The 14,634-nt window shown below is 36.5% G+C and overlaps 1 protein-coding gene across 10 annotated transcripts in view; it reads left to right on the top strand.

Annotated features, from left to right (window-relative positions):
* The window catches only part of LOC135206510 (pumilio homolog 2-like), a 438,165-nt gene that overhangs the window by 130,346 nt on the left and 293,185 nt on the right, over window positions 1-14,634 (top strand). The gene's annotated exons all lie outside the window — the stretch shown is intronic.

Genomic DNA, 14,634 nt, shown 5'->3' with positions numbered 1-14,634 from the left:
GATAAATGCACAGATTGTTTCCTCCACTTGAGTGGGAACAAATGTATGTACAGTATGAAAATCTCTTTATTTACCACATTATATAGGTATGTGTTTGTGTGTATGTAAATGCGTGCATATATATATATATATATATATATATATATATATAGATATATATATATATATATATATATATATATATATATATGTATATTTATAACTAGATACCCCCTCTCTCTCTCTCTCTCTCTCTCTCATATTAAAAATGTTGATTCGGTTAGTTAGAAAATAACCAGAGATCCACAGCATTAAAACTGTTAATGCTGTTTGTCGTAATTCTAATTATATTTTTCTTTCTTCTTTGCTTACTTATTGTGATAGTCAATTCTCATTCCTTGAAATCGCGGCTTATGTGTGTATTCCAAAACCTAGGTCTGGAAATTATGTTTATTTCCAGTATCTCGGTTCAAATTTGCATTTATCCCTGACGCGAAATGGTCGGGGATAGAGCAGTTCCAAATCCGATGTATTCAAATATAATAATAATTATAATATAGCTCTTTCAACAGCATTTCATTTATATAGAATCTTCTCAAGTCTTCTTCTTATCTTTTCCCCATCAGCATGTAGCTGGTATATCAGGTTTCTTAAGGACGTATAAAGATGTCAGTTGTCTTAGGTTTATTTCCTCTAATAATCTCCTTTTTAAATTCACCTTAGTGTTGGTGGTTCCTATGTCTCGGCCAGGTTGAAATTGGTTGTTCGGTACTTTGTACCTGAATCCAGTTGAAGTTGACATGTGGTTCAGCGCCTTTTCCATGTTGGCTTTCAATCCTCTTACGGGATTGAAAGGTTTGTGCGACATAGCGTGCGTGTTCGACCAAACAGGAAGCGTTTGGTCAAAGTTTGTTGTAAAATATATACATATGGATTTTGAAAATTTGATTTTGATGCTTACAGCAAATGTTATGGGGGCTGTTTTGTTATTCCTCAAGTTGCTGTTATTATTATGAAAGGTGTTTTTAGCCTCAACCAAAGCAAAGTATTTGATAAGTTAATGGGTATGTAAAGAATCGAAGCATAATAAAACTCAGTTCCCTTATATATTTAGCAGAATTGATGAATGATATTTATAAGATTAATTCTGAAGTTTTGTAATCCGTAGTATGCGGTGATGGAAATGACTTTCTTTGGTTAGGAAGCATTAAAACTCTGTCATGAGACTGGAGCTACGAAGTAGTAGTAATGTCGACGTTTTCTGTTCACAAGAATTGGGCGAAAGCTGCGATCTCACAGTTTTAACAAGTGTGATAATATTAGTGTATAATCAGAAAGCCATGTACTTATTTCGTGTCCCTTATCTGACGGTTGCCGGACAACTTTGCAAGTGTGGCTCATGTTTTTTCGATGTGGAGTCTGATTTAGCTGTTGGTTTATGTAGGTATATTCATGATGTACTGGGATTATATCAGTGAAGTGTTCGCCTACCATTTATAGGCTTGATGTTTTGTTTTGGACAAAATATATATGTATGTGTTTGTGTACATATGTATACTATGTGTGTAAAACTGTGTTTTGATCTCAATGATTTTTTTAACTAAAATAATGTACTTTTGCATAAATTTATGTTAGTGCATAATGTATTGTATGTTTTGTCAATAAACTAACTAACTAAGAAACTCGTAGCCACTGCCCACGAAACTCTCAGCTGCGGTCCATGAAACTTTCAACCACGGCCAGGTGGTGGTCTCTGTCGTTGGCACCCCTAACGGCGCCAGACTCACGGTCATGGCTTCCTTTAGCCCTAAATCAATTAAAAACTACTGAGGCTAGAGGGCATCAATTTGGTATGTTTGATATGTGGAGTATGGATGATCAACATACTAGTTTGCAGCCCTCTAGCCTGAATAGTTTTTAAGATCTGAGGGCGGACAAAAAAAGTGCGGACGGAGAGACAAATAGCCACCTCAATAGTTTTCTTTTACGGAAAGCTAAAAATCAGCGTTCGCGTCGCAGCTGTGAAATTGCACACTTTGGTGACGGAACACCTGTGCGTAGCACCTACTCATTAATTCACAAATGTATGCTTGGGCTTTCGTCCATCTGTGGAATTGACTTTGTGATTTATTTACCAGCGCGGTACACTGATCTAGCTCCGTGAGGTGATGTTGGAAATGAGGTGGGTGAAAGAAATGACGAATGAAATATTTGTAAATAAAATTTAATCATTTGAGGCTCTAATGCGGAATAAATGTGCAAGCTTTTTGCCTCTGAACATATAAATAGTTAGCTGTAGGGAGAAGTGTTAGGGAATGAGTCGAAGAAATTTGACAATTTTGATACTTGAATAAAGAACGGAGTAGTTTATTTATTCATCAGCCAAAGACAGACTTGGGAATGGTGAAATGACGCCGGAAATGAGGCCAAAGACAGAAACGAAGGAAATGAAAGCGAGGTGATTGCCGATGATGCATATTTGAAAGTTTTTACTTATTCAGCAGTAAGATTCACAAACTTGGCCCAGTGAGATGACGGCGGAAATGAGACAGAAGAGCGAACGACGGAAATGAGACGGGTGTCAATGAAATCTGGATGGGAAGAGGGGCGGAGGGAGGGAGTTAGTGGGATGGGGGAGGGTGGGGTCGAGACTGGGGTTAGAGTATGCGTTGAATGTCATCATTATCCCCCTCTCTCCACCTCTCTCCTCTCCCTCACCCCCTGAACCTTCGCTTGACTTCGTCTCGGCTTAATCACTTCCTCTTCTTATTTATCACTTTTTGTACTTTAATGAAATCTTGGCTCCTTTTGGGGATTTAAACTGTTCTATTTTTCTTCATTTTTTAAAATTTATTTATGTAGCAGTCACTTTCTAGCATTTTTCCCCGGTTTATAGGGCACTGACTTCGACCGAGAAAATGTATAGTTTTAAGTTGGCTGTAATTTCTACCCATCATCGGAGCTCTCCGCATTTTGTTGCTACGTCTCGCCTTTTAGCTAAATGTATTCTACTGTAGTATATATAAACTAAATTTAGATGGTTTTTCTCATTATCCATATTAATATCAGGTTCCGTGTGCAATGTGTTTTAGTTTAGAGAGAGAGAGAGAGAGAGAGAGAGAGAGAGAGAGAGAGAGAGAGAGAAAGTTGCTCTCATTACCTATGCTCAAGTGGAAGTTGTCTTTTTACCATTTGTATCGGCTTATTAGCCGGTTATGTAACGGTTGTCTTTGTTTTCCTTGTTGACCTTTGCACTCCATTCTGAAGCTAGATTTCACCCGTCCTCTTTTGTACCTGTTTGGGTATCATGGAGTTCAGCAGCATATTCTGGTATCTAAAAGTATTATGGGTTGCATTTTTTAGATACTCGTTTGCTTGGGAAGTGATATATATACTATATCTATATATATATATATATATATATATATATATATATATATATATATATATAATATGTGTGTGGTGTGTGTGTGTGTGTGTATTGTGTCCAGAGTTTCCATTTTTCCAGAAATAGTTTCATAGTTTGAGTTTGTTATTAATTTTCAAGCCAATTTTGGCACACACAGATATATATATATATATATATATATATATATATATATATATATATATATATATTATATATAATATTATATAGATAAACATTAAGCTATACTGAGTGAAATTTATTTTATCACATCATCGTGATTCATATGCAAACGCATTAAGCTACAAGAGTGTCCTTTACTATCTAATTCGTTCTACCTCTGAATTATTGTTTACATATAGTTAACCGAAGGAGAAAAGTTTTTTAGTTGATAAGAAATTCGTCGGCTCATGGACTCGAACCACGGAAACCAAGAATTTAGGACGTACAGTGACTCGCTTTGCTGTGAGTTAAAGCTCGTCACTGTACTTCCCAAATTCTTGGTTCCGTGGTTCGCTCCCATGAGCCGACGAATTTCTTACCAACTAAAAAAATTCCCTTCGGTTAACTTATATGAAAACATATTAATAACGAGGCAGATCGAATTAGATATTAAAGGACATTTGTAGCTTAATGCGCTTGCATATGAATCACGATAATGTGATAAAATAAATTTCATTTCCAGTATATATATAGGTATAATATCATATATATATATATATATATATATATATATTTAAATATAATGTGTGTGTGTGTGTGTGTGTGTGTGTGGTGTGTGTGGTGTGTGTGTGTTTTGGTGTACACGACTATATGTATGTAGTGGATATTGTGTTGTGTATGCTTATTGGACGTTATTGAATCTATTTTCGTCAATCTTAACCTCATGATTTTTTCCATATTTTTACGTATCAATCGGTTGGACACACCATTTTTTTTTTTTATTACTGCATTCTTATTTTCGTTGTCAATTTGGGGTACTAGTAATCCATGATATTTACCTAGCATGTAGCTGGTTACACCCAGGTAGAACGGTATTTTGTTCTCTCCTTACCAGCGCAAATATTCTGTAAAATAATTTCATGGTTATAAGGATATGTCACCTTGACAGCGTGCCTCAACAAGGGAGAATTTATGACCATTGACCATTGTTGTTGTTGTTGGGGTGCATTTACTGTAATAATTATCATTATGATACAAGTTATTATAATCATGACAATTAATACCATTTTTTTTTAATCTGGCGTAGCGGTAGTGATACTGATCGTAATAATTATTATATTGGTCGTTTTTGAGTTCTGGTTGTATCAGGTATTGTTGATAACAGTACGAAACCGGAATGGTGGCTTTTATTTTCTATTGTAGTATGAAACGGAATGAAAATCATTGTTGTCGTTGCGTGATAGGTGGTTTTGTCGCCGTTGTCGCCTAAAACATGGCGTAGCATGTGTACTTGGGTCCCTTGGAGAGGGGTCCTTCCCCCACCCAAAACCCACCACCACCCAAACCCCGTCGAGACCGGATGTCGCAGATTAATAACAACCTCGCGGTCTGCCGCGGTTCAAAGACAGTCAGAAAGAGAAAGGGGATGTCGTGGGGAAGGGTTGCTGGGGTGGGTTTATATAGGAGGGGTTGGGGGGGAAGGTGGGGAATGTCGGATGGGGGAGGTGACTGGAGATTTTTGGGCGTGGGTGGGCGTGCGTCGTCGGGGCGCCCAAATGGAAGCCACCGAGGCTCTTTCTTCTTCCTTTCATCCAGCCCAACCAACCGTCTCCCCTGACGCCTACCTGACCGTGACTGGCTTTTCCCTTGCTTGACTACTGAGTACTGACATACACGAGCGCGCACGTATGCACGCATGCACGTACATGAGCGGCAACGCGTCCTCACACACACACACACACTATCTCCAGCACACATGCACTTGCTTGGCTCATACACAACATCGACGGACCATCTTTATACCTACACATGCATACACATACATGCCATACTTATACCAACCCAAATACACATGTACCCCCGATTCACGTTTTTCCTCTCATCCACATGATGTGTATCTACCTCCACATCCACATACACCCATGGATGCACGAACACCCAAGCATTTAGCGTATTGTTAGTGATTAAACTCCGATGGGTGCTACGTCCTGCCGTCATTGCACTCACCTGTGGCACTCTTATGCAAGTTTGTCCGCACTCGCAGTGTGTTCTACTTGCTTCGCGTCGTTCGTCACTACTAAAGTGAAGAAGACCTTGTTGGCTTATTGTCGCTCTGAAACATTAGCGAAGACTCATCGTCCTATCATACAGGGAACTGAAGTCAGCATCTCTGGCATACATCTAAGTTTGACAGCGTTGGCCATGAGCTTATTGATTATAACATTTCTAAAATATCTTGTATATTGAAAGGCCTTTGTTTTTCAGGGGAAAAAAATGTACGTATTTTGTTTTGGTGAAACCGAAGGACTTTATTTCGACTTAAAATTCGGTTGATCAGTAAAGTTGTTCGATAACCAACTTCGTCATATCCTTGATTCCTTTTTCTGATTGAAACAGAGGAGAAAGTTCCATGTTGTTTTGTCGTGGTTTCTTGTTACAGTATTTCTTTCTATCTCAAGTTTTGATATTATTTTGAAGGTGTTGTTTTAATTATGCTTTTCAAGTTTATACAAAGAGTCAAGGACTTTGTAAGAATCACAGTAACCTGTTTGAATTTAAATGTGTGAAATGTCAAGGCATTCTCATGCACAAACAGAAAAGGTCAGAAATTTGCTAATAAGCTTTCACACACACTCACACACACACACACACACGTTTACTTATCTGTAATTTTTTTCATTCATTCACACGTAGAATTTTTATACTCTAATATCAAACCTGATTTACCCCTTACCACTAATTTCAATTTACCTTTGAACAACATACGAATGATGTTGATTCGTTTGTTGTTTTAATACATTCGGTAATAAAGCCGTCGATTTCGGGAAAAAATTAACAGAAAATAACGAAAATTAGATCCTATTACTTCATTCTAACAAGAATTTTCTTGCCAATAGTGCTTGAAAAAAGCATGAACTAAAAACGACACACAAGTGGAAAGTATTGACGCTAATTTCTGTGTTAAAATGAATTTCAATGAAGTCAGTAAGTCAGACTTGTGATCTTGCATTGTTCAGTCATTTGCCTGTTGTTACACGAGTAGGAGAATCTTATGCAAAAATTTCCATTGTATTCAATTTGATTTCGTTTGATCACATTGACATACATGACATGACATGACATGACATGACATGACATGACATCACAAGAAAAATTTCTCTCCCGAGAAGTTATGCAATGAAAACGGTGCAAGTTGTTGAAATTAACAGTTGTCAAACATAGCATATACTTTCGGCATATGAAGACAATCAAATTTATTGCCATATCTTAATTGAAAATAATACGAAGAATGCTGAAGTTCAAACTTCTAAACAAAACTAAAACAGGTAACATACACGCGTTAGTACTGTGTACTTCTTTGCGGAAATGCACGTAAATTTGAGCAACAAGAGGCAATACGGTGCGGTAGATGCACTATGCAACGTTTCACTAGTTTAAAATGTTACTAAAAAAATACGGTTAGTAAATTTAGACTTTAATGGTACAAAATCAATTCATTTACCTTTGTATCATTAATTGAACTCTAAATTTAATTGTGATGTTCGAGTCTCATATTAAAGAAAACTTTTTCAACATCATTCGTCCTCCGATGATTGGCAGAAAGGGAGATGACGTCATTTCTACGTCACTTTTTCCGGGCTGTGAATGGGCGAGTAACCCCCATGTCAATAGTAAGATTAAGCCAGCCTTATGCTGGCACGGGCTCTTGCTTTTCAGCAGCAAAAAAAAAAAATAAATAAATAAATAAAATAGAAACATGTCGGCTAAGGCGTATACACTTCGTTAATATGCGGCCGGGTCACCTGGCGTCGGAATGGATTGCAAACAAAACCGCCCTTATCCAAAAACGAAGCAGCAGACACATGAGATAAAAGTAACAACTCTCATTTATTTCAGATTCTAACCCTGAAACCTCCATGATAGCTAAGCATTAAGTTTTAAGTTTGTAATTCACGGCTGTTTCATGATATATTTGTCGCTAATGCACACTTGGCTTTTTTTTTTATACATTGTATTTGAATTCACTTTGCTTTGGAAATGACTTGCCCCCAAAGGAGTTTTTAATATAATTATAAATGCACTTTACCGAACCAGAAAGGTGACAGACTTACCCACTGATATCTTGAGAATGACAATGAATTTTGGGCTTAGTCTTCTAGAATTGAGGGTCTGTAGTTTGAACTGAAGTCAACCCGTGTCCAGCATATGCTAATTTGTAACGTTTGGTTCTGGAGAAAAAAAAATAATAGTCACTGCCACATTCCTATTATACCTGCTTAATGAGTCGTAGGTGAACCCCCTTATGCCCTCCTAACACGGACAAATATTACTCTTTTCACCAGCCAGTTTTCCTCAGTTCTTCTCCCAATATTAAATGATATTAAATGATCACAAAGCATTGTCCCATCCCTTCCTTGCCAACTTAAACTTACACCAGTTTTCTCATCATACTATCAATCAACTTGCATCAAGATATAGCAAGCTTTTTTTATCACTACTGTCTCTCTGCTTAGTATGTGCACTTAGTATAAATACTTTGAAAATTGTAGTTTGGAAACCACATATTTCCAACAATCAAACCCTCCTTCGTACACATTTCCATAAGACGTAGTTCTTATATACGACTTGCAGTTCACAGTCATCAGTAATGCTATAACATTCTCTGTCTACTGCTGTTGCGTTTCAGTCACTTAACGTAAGGAATCCACTTTTCATGTTACAAACCCCCCAATCCCCCTTCCCCATACAAACCCCCCAACCCCCTTCCCCAACTTCTTGAGACCTTTTGACTCCAAATTTCTGTTTGTGCTCGAAATTTCACTCTATATTTCAGTCTTTGTTTTATGTCCCCTCTGGAGAAACCGTAGTATAACTCTCTTCACAGATGAGTATGTTATGTAGGTAAAGATTGATTGGAGTTAATACTTTCGTCTTTCTGTTGATATATTGAAGCTAACTTTGCCTGATGTAGTGCAAACACTATCAGACAGCATTTCTTACTTTCGATGATCATATGACTTGTAATGTAAATTATGGGATATATATATATATATATATATATATATATATATATATATATTTATATATACTTTATATATATATATATATATATATATATATATATATATATATATATATATATATATATATATATATATATATATATATATATATATATTATATATATATATATATATATATATATATATACTATATATATATATATATATATATATATATATATATATAGAGAGAGAGAGAGAGAGAGAGAGAGAGAGAGAGAGAGAGAGAGATCTGATGGATGATTTGCATCATTATCGTGGCATGGGTCTTGAAAGCAGCCTTTTAGAAGTACAAAAGAACTGATATTGAAGCTAAGGAGAAACGACGTATTGTTATGACCATCGATCCCTCTGTTATTGTGTACCAAGAATCGGGTTGTGTATGCAGGCAGGTGCTGACGTCCAACACCTGTTGCAGCTGTCTGTGTACCGGGGCAGGTGTTCTTCACGTGGTAGGGGCCAGAGCATATCGAGAAAGTGCGTTCGGTGTCTGGATTATGTTTTATATTTTGTTAGATATAATATGTATGTGTGTGTTTGTCTATCTGTCAGTCTGTTTGTGTGTAGTAATATGCAATAGTCCATTGGCGACAGCGACTCACCACAGTTAACTATATACCCTGTCAAATAATTCACTGTGTAGGTCAGTAAAGACACTACAGAATTTTTGTGAAAAATGGTTGAGTCGGTTCAACCACGGCCAACTATCCCTATAGGTGGCCGTGGTTCAACCCACATGGGATCGATTTTGGGTCTCTTTTTTTTTTTTTGGGTGAGGCAGGTAACCAGTGGATCACAAAGTCATAGAGATTAATATGTATTTATTTATATATAGTAAAAGGAGCCCATGAAACGCCAAAATGTAGAAAGTAAAGTTTTTAATGGGCTACTTTCATTAGACGGAATTCTGGTTTAACAGAATATATATCTATATATATATATATATATATATATATATATATATATATTATATATATATATATATTATAACGTAACGTCGGCAGTATATCTGTCCCCTGCTGACCTCAACAAAAATTTTAATGCAACCTTCATTGTGGAATCCCACGATATTACTCCGACTTGCGGTCTGTTGAATAGTTTTAAACTTTTCTTCTATCAATATTTTTCAGTTTTGTTATTGCTGGATTCGTCTTTAAATCATTTTAGAGCACGATGATTTATTGATATGTGAATGTCGTAAACATTCTCTCTCTCTCTCTCTCTCTCTCTCTCTCTCTCTCTCTCTCTCTCTCTCTCTCTCTCTCTGTGGTTGTACAACTCTTCCTCGTAAATTATTATCTATGAAGCTACTTTTTTTTTGGGGGGGAAACGTGTTATTACGTCAAAATGATATCGTCGGGAGTAAGACAGCACATAATCAATAAATAATAATAATAATAATCCTAAATAATAATAATAATAATAATGTAGTATTTGAAAAAATAGTAACAGCATTATTTGAGCTTGTCATACTTACAGCTTGCTTCCTCCAAGAATAAGCTTCGATTCGCCCGTTACGTGCGGCACCCAGTAGGTTTTGCCCTCACTTGCTGATGGTAGCGGGACCCGTTAGTGTCAGAAGTCTGCGGTTGTGGCGTTGGGGGCGGCCGGGCGGGGGGGGGGGGGGTGGGGGGGGGGGGGGGGGGGGCGCCTTTCCCCAGACCCCTCATCTCGACGCATTTCTTTCAAACTGAACGTTTTTTCTATTTTTATACTCGTATTTTATTAAATATGATTGTACATTTAGGTAATATAATTAAATAATATGTAATCTGTACAATTCATAATGTTAATATAATGTAAAATCATTATTGTATTATGTTAATATTAGAAAATTGTATCCTTACCCAAATAAGCCACACTTTACATAACTCTTACTAATACTTAACTTTCTAAGCTATTCCCTATCATGGTTAGCTAGCTAACTACCCTCACTCATCTTTCAACCATCTTACCTATCAGCTAAAAAAAATACTCGTATTATTTTTGGCATTGTTTCCATTGCAGTATATTTCAACTTATATTGAAGATTTGATGAATTTTCATTCTCATTTTATTTTTGGCATTACTTTCATTACAGTATGCTTCACTGTTATTACACTGTAGAGAAGGCGTCATCCATATTTGCAATTTTTAGTTTTCTGTAAAAGTATTGGGGTGACGACTTCTCTCTCCGTCCGCACCTTTTTCTGTCCTCCCTCAGTTCTTAAAAACGACTGAGGCTAGAGGGCTGCAAATTGGCAGGTTGATCATCCACTCTCCAAGCATCAAACATACCAAATTGCAGCCTTCTAGGCTTAGTGGTTTTGATTATATTCAGTTACAGTCAGCCACGATCATGTGTCTGGCGCCGCTATTGGTGCCAGCAACACAGCCCATCACCGGGTCGTGGTTGAAAGTTTCATGGGCTGCGGCTGAGAGTTTTATAGGCTGTGGCTGAGAGTTTCATAGAGCATCATACACTGTACAAAAAACTCGATTGCCCCGAAGAAACTTCGGCGCATTTTATTCTCGTCGTTTTTGTGTTTCGTTTTGACTTTCTTCATTAAACCTTCCATTTCGGGTAATGTTGAATTTGAAACGGTGGCGTTGTCATATGCTGCAGTCGCACTTCGTACGATTTTATTGCTATTTTTCCGTTATTCCTGCTGTTTTACAGCCTTGCTGGCTGAGTTTCGGCTGCTCTTGTGGATATTTGCGTCTTGTGGGATGGTGAAATCTAGCTGAATTTTTACATTACACAAATCCCATATTCTCATTCACTGTCGTAAACGTAATTTTTATGCAGTGGTATTTGTTTAATGCATTGCATGCTTAATAATTACATTTGTTACATTTGTCGCTAAGTAGCTCTGTATTCATATGTAAACAGCGTTTACTCTACTGACTTTCGTCGTTATATTTGACCCATTACCATTTGTGTCAGACCGCTAAGGTTTGTTTAGATTCAGTCAATTTTCCAAGGCAAGGTAACTCGCCAAAGGCCTGCCTTCCCTAAGAATGGGCATGGGTGCTTAGTAAACTCAGAGAAGCGATTTTTTTTTAGTTTAAAACTGTTTTACAGTAAGAGATATTGATACTTTCATTGCCGGTATAAGGCAAGTCTTTGTGTTTATTTTTGTTTTTATTTTCTTTATTAATTAATTTATTTATTTTGCTTTTATTTCATAGGGCACGTTAATTTTTTCTATAAAGCTGAATGTATTTTTAATTTAGCATACTTTTCCTTTAACCTATTTTAAACTGTTATGTAGTGCTTTTTTATTGATGTATTTTTTTTATAAGGCACGTCCTAACTATAGACCCTAGTGAAAGTCTCTGTGACTGGTCTTTTGGCTCGTTTTCAAGGTTGTAGGGGTTATCATGGGAGGTGATTCTTTCTTTGTGTTAACATTTAGACCGTCTTCCACTCTGGAGAAGTTTCGGTCTTATCACTTGTAAAAAAAGTTCGGCCTGAATTTAGCAATTTTCTTAGAAAAAATGACACCGATTTCACGCCAGAAATCGCAGTTTTTTTCCATACTATATAACGAAAATTTGCATCCACACGTTGGAACTTGTTTATTTGTTTATTTTGTCAATGTGATTTAATGTTTTGATATTGTCATGTTTTTAATATATCATTTCACGTCTAGAAATTATATTAGGGCTTACGGAAAGTATGTTGTCATCTGTCAACGGTATATATTTGCACTTATATTTCATGTTTAATGAGGATATGTTACTGCCGTATTTCTCTATTAGTAACATCATATGAATTGTCGGTGTGCATTTGTTCTGGATTTATTTGTTGTGATCGAATGAGGCCATTTCTTCTGGAGGGAAAGTCGGCTTTTCTTATGTTAGAGAGTGAGTGTTTACCCCTCTCTCTCTCTCTCTCTCTCTCTCTCTCTCTCTCTCTCTCTCTCTCTCTCTCTCTCTCTCTGAGAGAGTTTTAACTGTACGATGATAGGAATGGTAGCAACTATAGAATAAATCTCTCTCTCTCTCTCTCTCTCTCTCTCTCTCTCTCTCTCTCTCTCTGAGAGAGTTTTAACTGTACGATGATAGGAATGGTAGCAACTATAGAATAAATCTCTCTCTCTCTCTCTCTCTCTCTCTCTCTCTCTCTCAGAGTTTTTAACTGTACGATGATAGAAGTAGTAACAAATACTGTATAAATCTCTCTCTCTCTCTCTCTCTCTCTCTCTCTCTCTCTCTCTCTCTCTCTCGTCCGATGTACGGTATTGTAAATATTGCGTCATGTTGAAAGTGCTACGATATCTTGCATTATAAAACGACAGCGTAAAAGTCATTTTTGAATTTCGCGCATGACTGGCAGAACGGGAGAAGCGCCATTTAGTCGTAAATCTGAAGAAACTGCGGTTGTGAGTTGTCGGTAATTATGAGAATCGCTTGCAGCCTCGTGTACATTGTGTTCATCGTGTTAAAGGGACTATTTACTCCCGTTCTTTTGGTAAAGCAAGCTTGGTTTGAAATCAAGTAGCTTTGACAAGTTTGTTGATACATTAAGTAGTATGTTTTCAACGTGCGCTTGTGTGTGTGTATGTATATATATATATATATATATATATATAGTATATATATATATATATATATATATATATATATATATATATAGGTGGATCTCTTGCTTCTCACCCTTCTTTGTTTCTCTCTTTACCCTTGATTTTATTTTATCAAGCCTGGCCTAGTTGGTTATTTGTCCCATGGATTTTAACAACAGTTAATACAAAGATGGTACCAAACTTGACTTCTTTTTTTCCCCAAGATTTGACAATTATTGTAAGAAAGCACTTTCTTTCAACTCTAGAACGTAAGGCTTCAGGATCATTTTTGGCGAAATCTTGCATTTGTTAGTTTATCGTTCTCATGGTTGGGGTTCAGAAAATTGTCATACAGAAAGAAAGTGATTTCAGTGTTATCTTGCGCAAGAATTGTGCTTTACTGGACTTTTTTTTATTGTAAAAAAAAAAGGTAGGTTATATAAGTTATAGTAATTGGTAAGTGGAATTCGTCGGCTAATCATGAGATGTGCAGTACATTTATTTTTAAATAATCGAAGACACGGTAAGATGCGTTGTAGTAGTAATGAGTCATTATACCAGCCATTGATACGGTGGATAAATGATAACCGAGCTCTCAGTGCAAGCAAAATATAGCTCATTAAGATTCTTTTCACGTGGCGTTTGAGGGAGAGGTATAATGACGTTTTCGTAACCACGTCGCACTCTAGCTACTCTTCTTCACGATGGCTGTAAGCATTTGCTTCTGCGTTTACGCAATTATAAGTGAAATGTTGTTTCTGTATGCGTGATGTTTTATTATTACAAATTGCCAGGTTTTACTGTTATTCCGTCGCTTTTCTTTGTGGTTGAACAATTCTTGAGAGTAGGTTTTGCCTTAAGAATATATATATGTATGTATATATATATATATATATAATATATATATATATATATATATATATATATATATATATTATTCATATATATATATATTATATATATATATATATATATATATATATATATATAAACTATATATATATATATCGACCCTCGAGCGAAGACGAGAGCGATGATTTTTGAGAGAGAGAGAGAGAGAGAGAGAGAGAGAGAGAGAGACTGCTGGTCGTACGCTGAATATTTTAATTAGTTACGTTAAGTGATATAAAAACGCGGTCGCAGGTAGCTGTAATTACTTTGGATGTTCAGTTTAATAGTAGACGTGCAATCTTGATTGACTGAGTCAGTCAGTATTCGGATGGATTGACATAAATATGCAGTGCTACAAGAACAGTCGTTAATACATTTTGTAAAATAGTTACATGACTACCGAGAATGTTAAGAATTGCCAAGCAAAGCAGGTATTCATGACCCCTGAAGATGAGTCATATTAGGCGAGAGAGCAAAATCTAAAGTTCTTCGATGATCAGTGATACTGTTAACGAAAGCGCCTGGGGGCTTCTTAAGTAGGCCATTGGACAGGGCCAACGTCGTTAGCTGGTTAAGACCGAGTCAA

The sequence above is a fragment of the Macrobrachium nipponense genome, chromosome 11 (assembly GCF_015104395.2).
Source record: "Macrobrachium nipponense isolate FS-2020 chromosome 11, ASM1510439v2, whole genome shotgun sequence".
Classification (NCBI taxonomy): domain Eukaryota; kingdom Metazoa; phylum Arthropoda; class Malacostraca; order Decapoda; family Palaemonidae; genus Macrobrachium; species Macrobrachium nipponense.
Note: the sequence above shows the minus strand (reverse complement) of the source record. Positions and strands in the feature narration are given on the sequence as shown.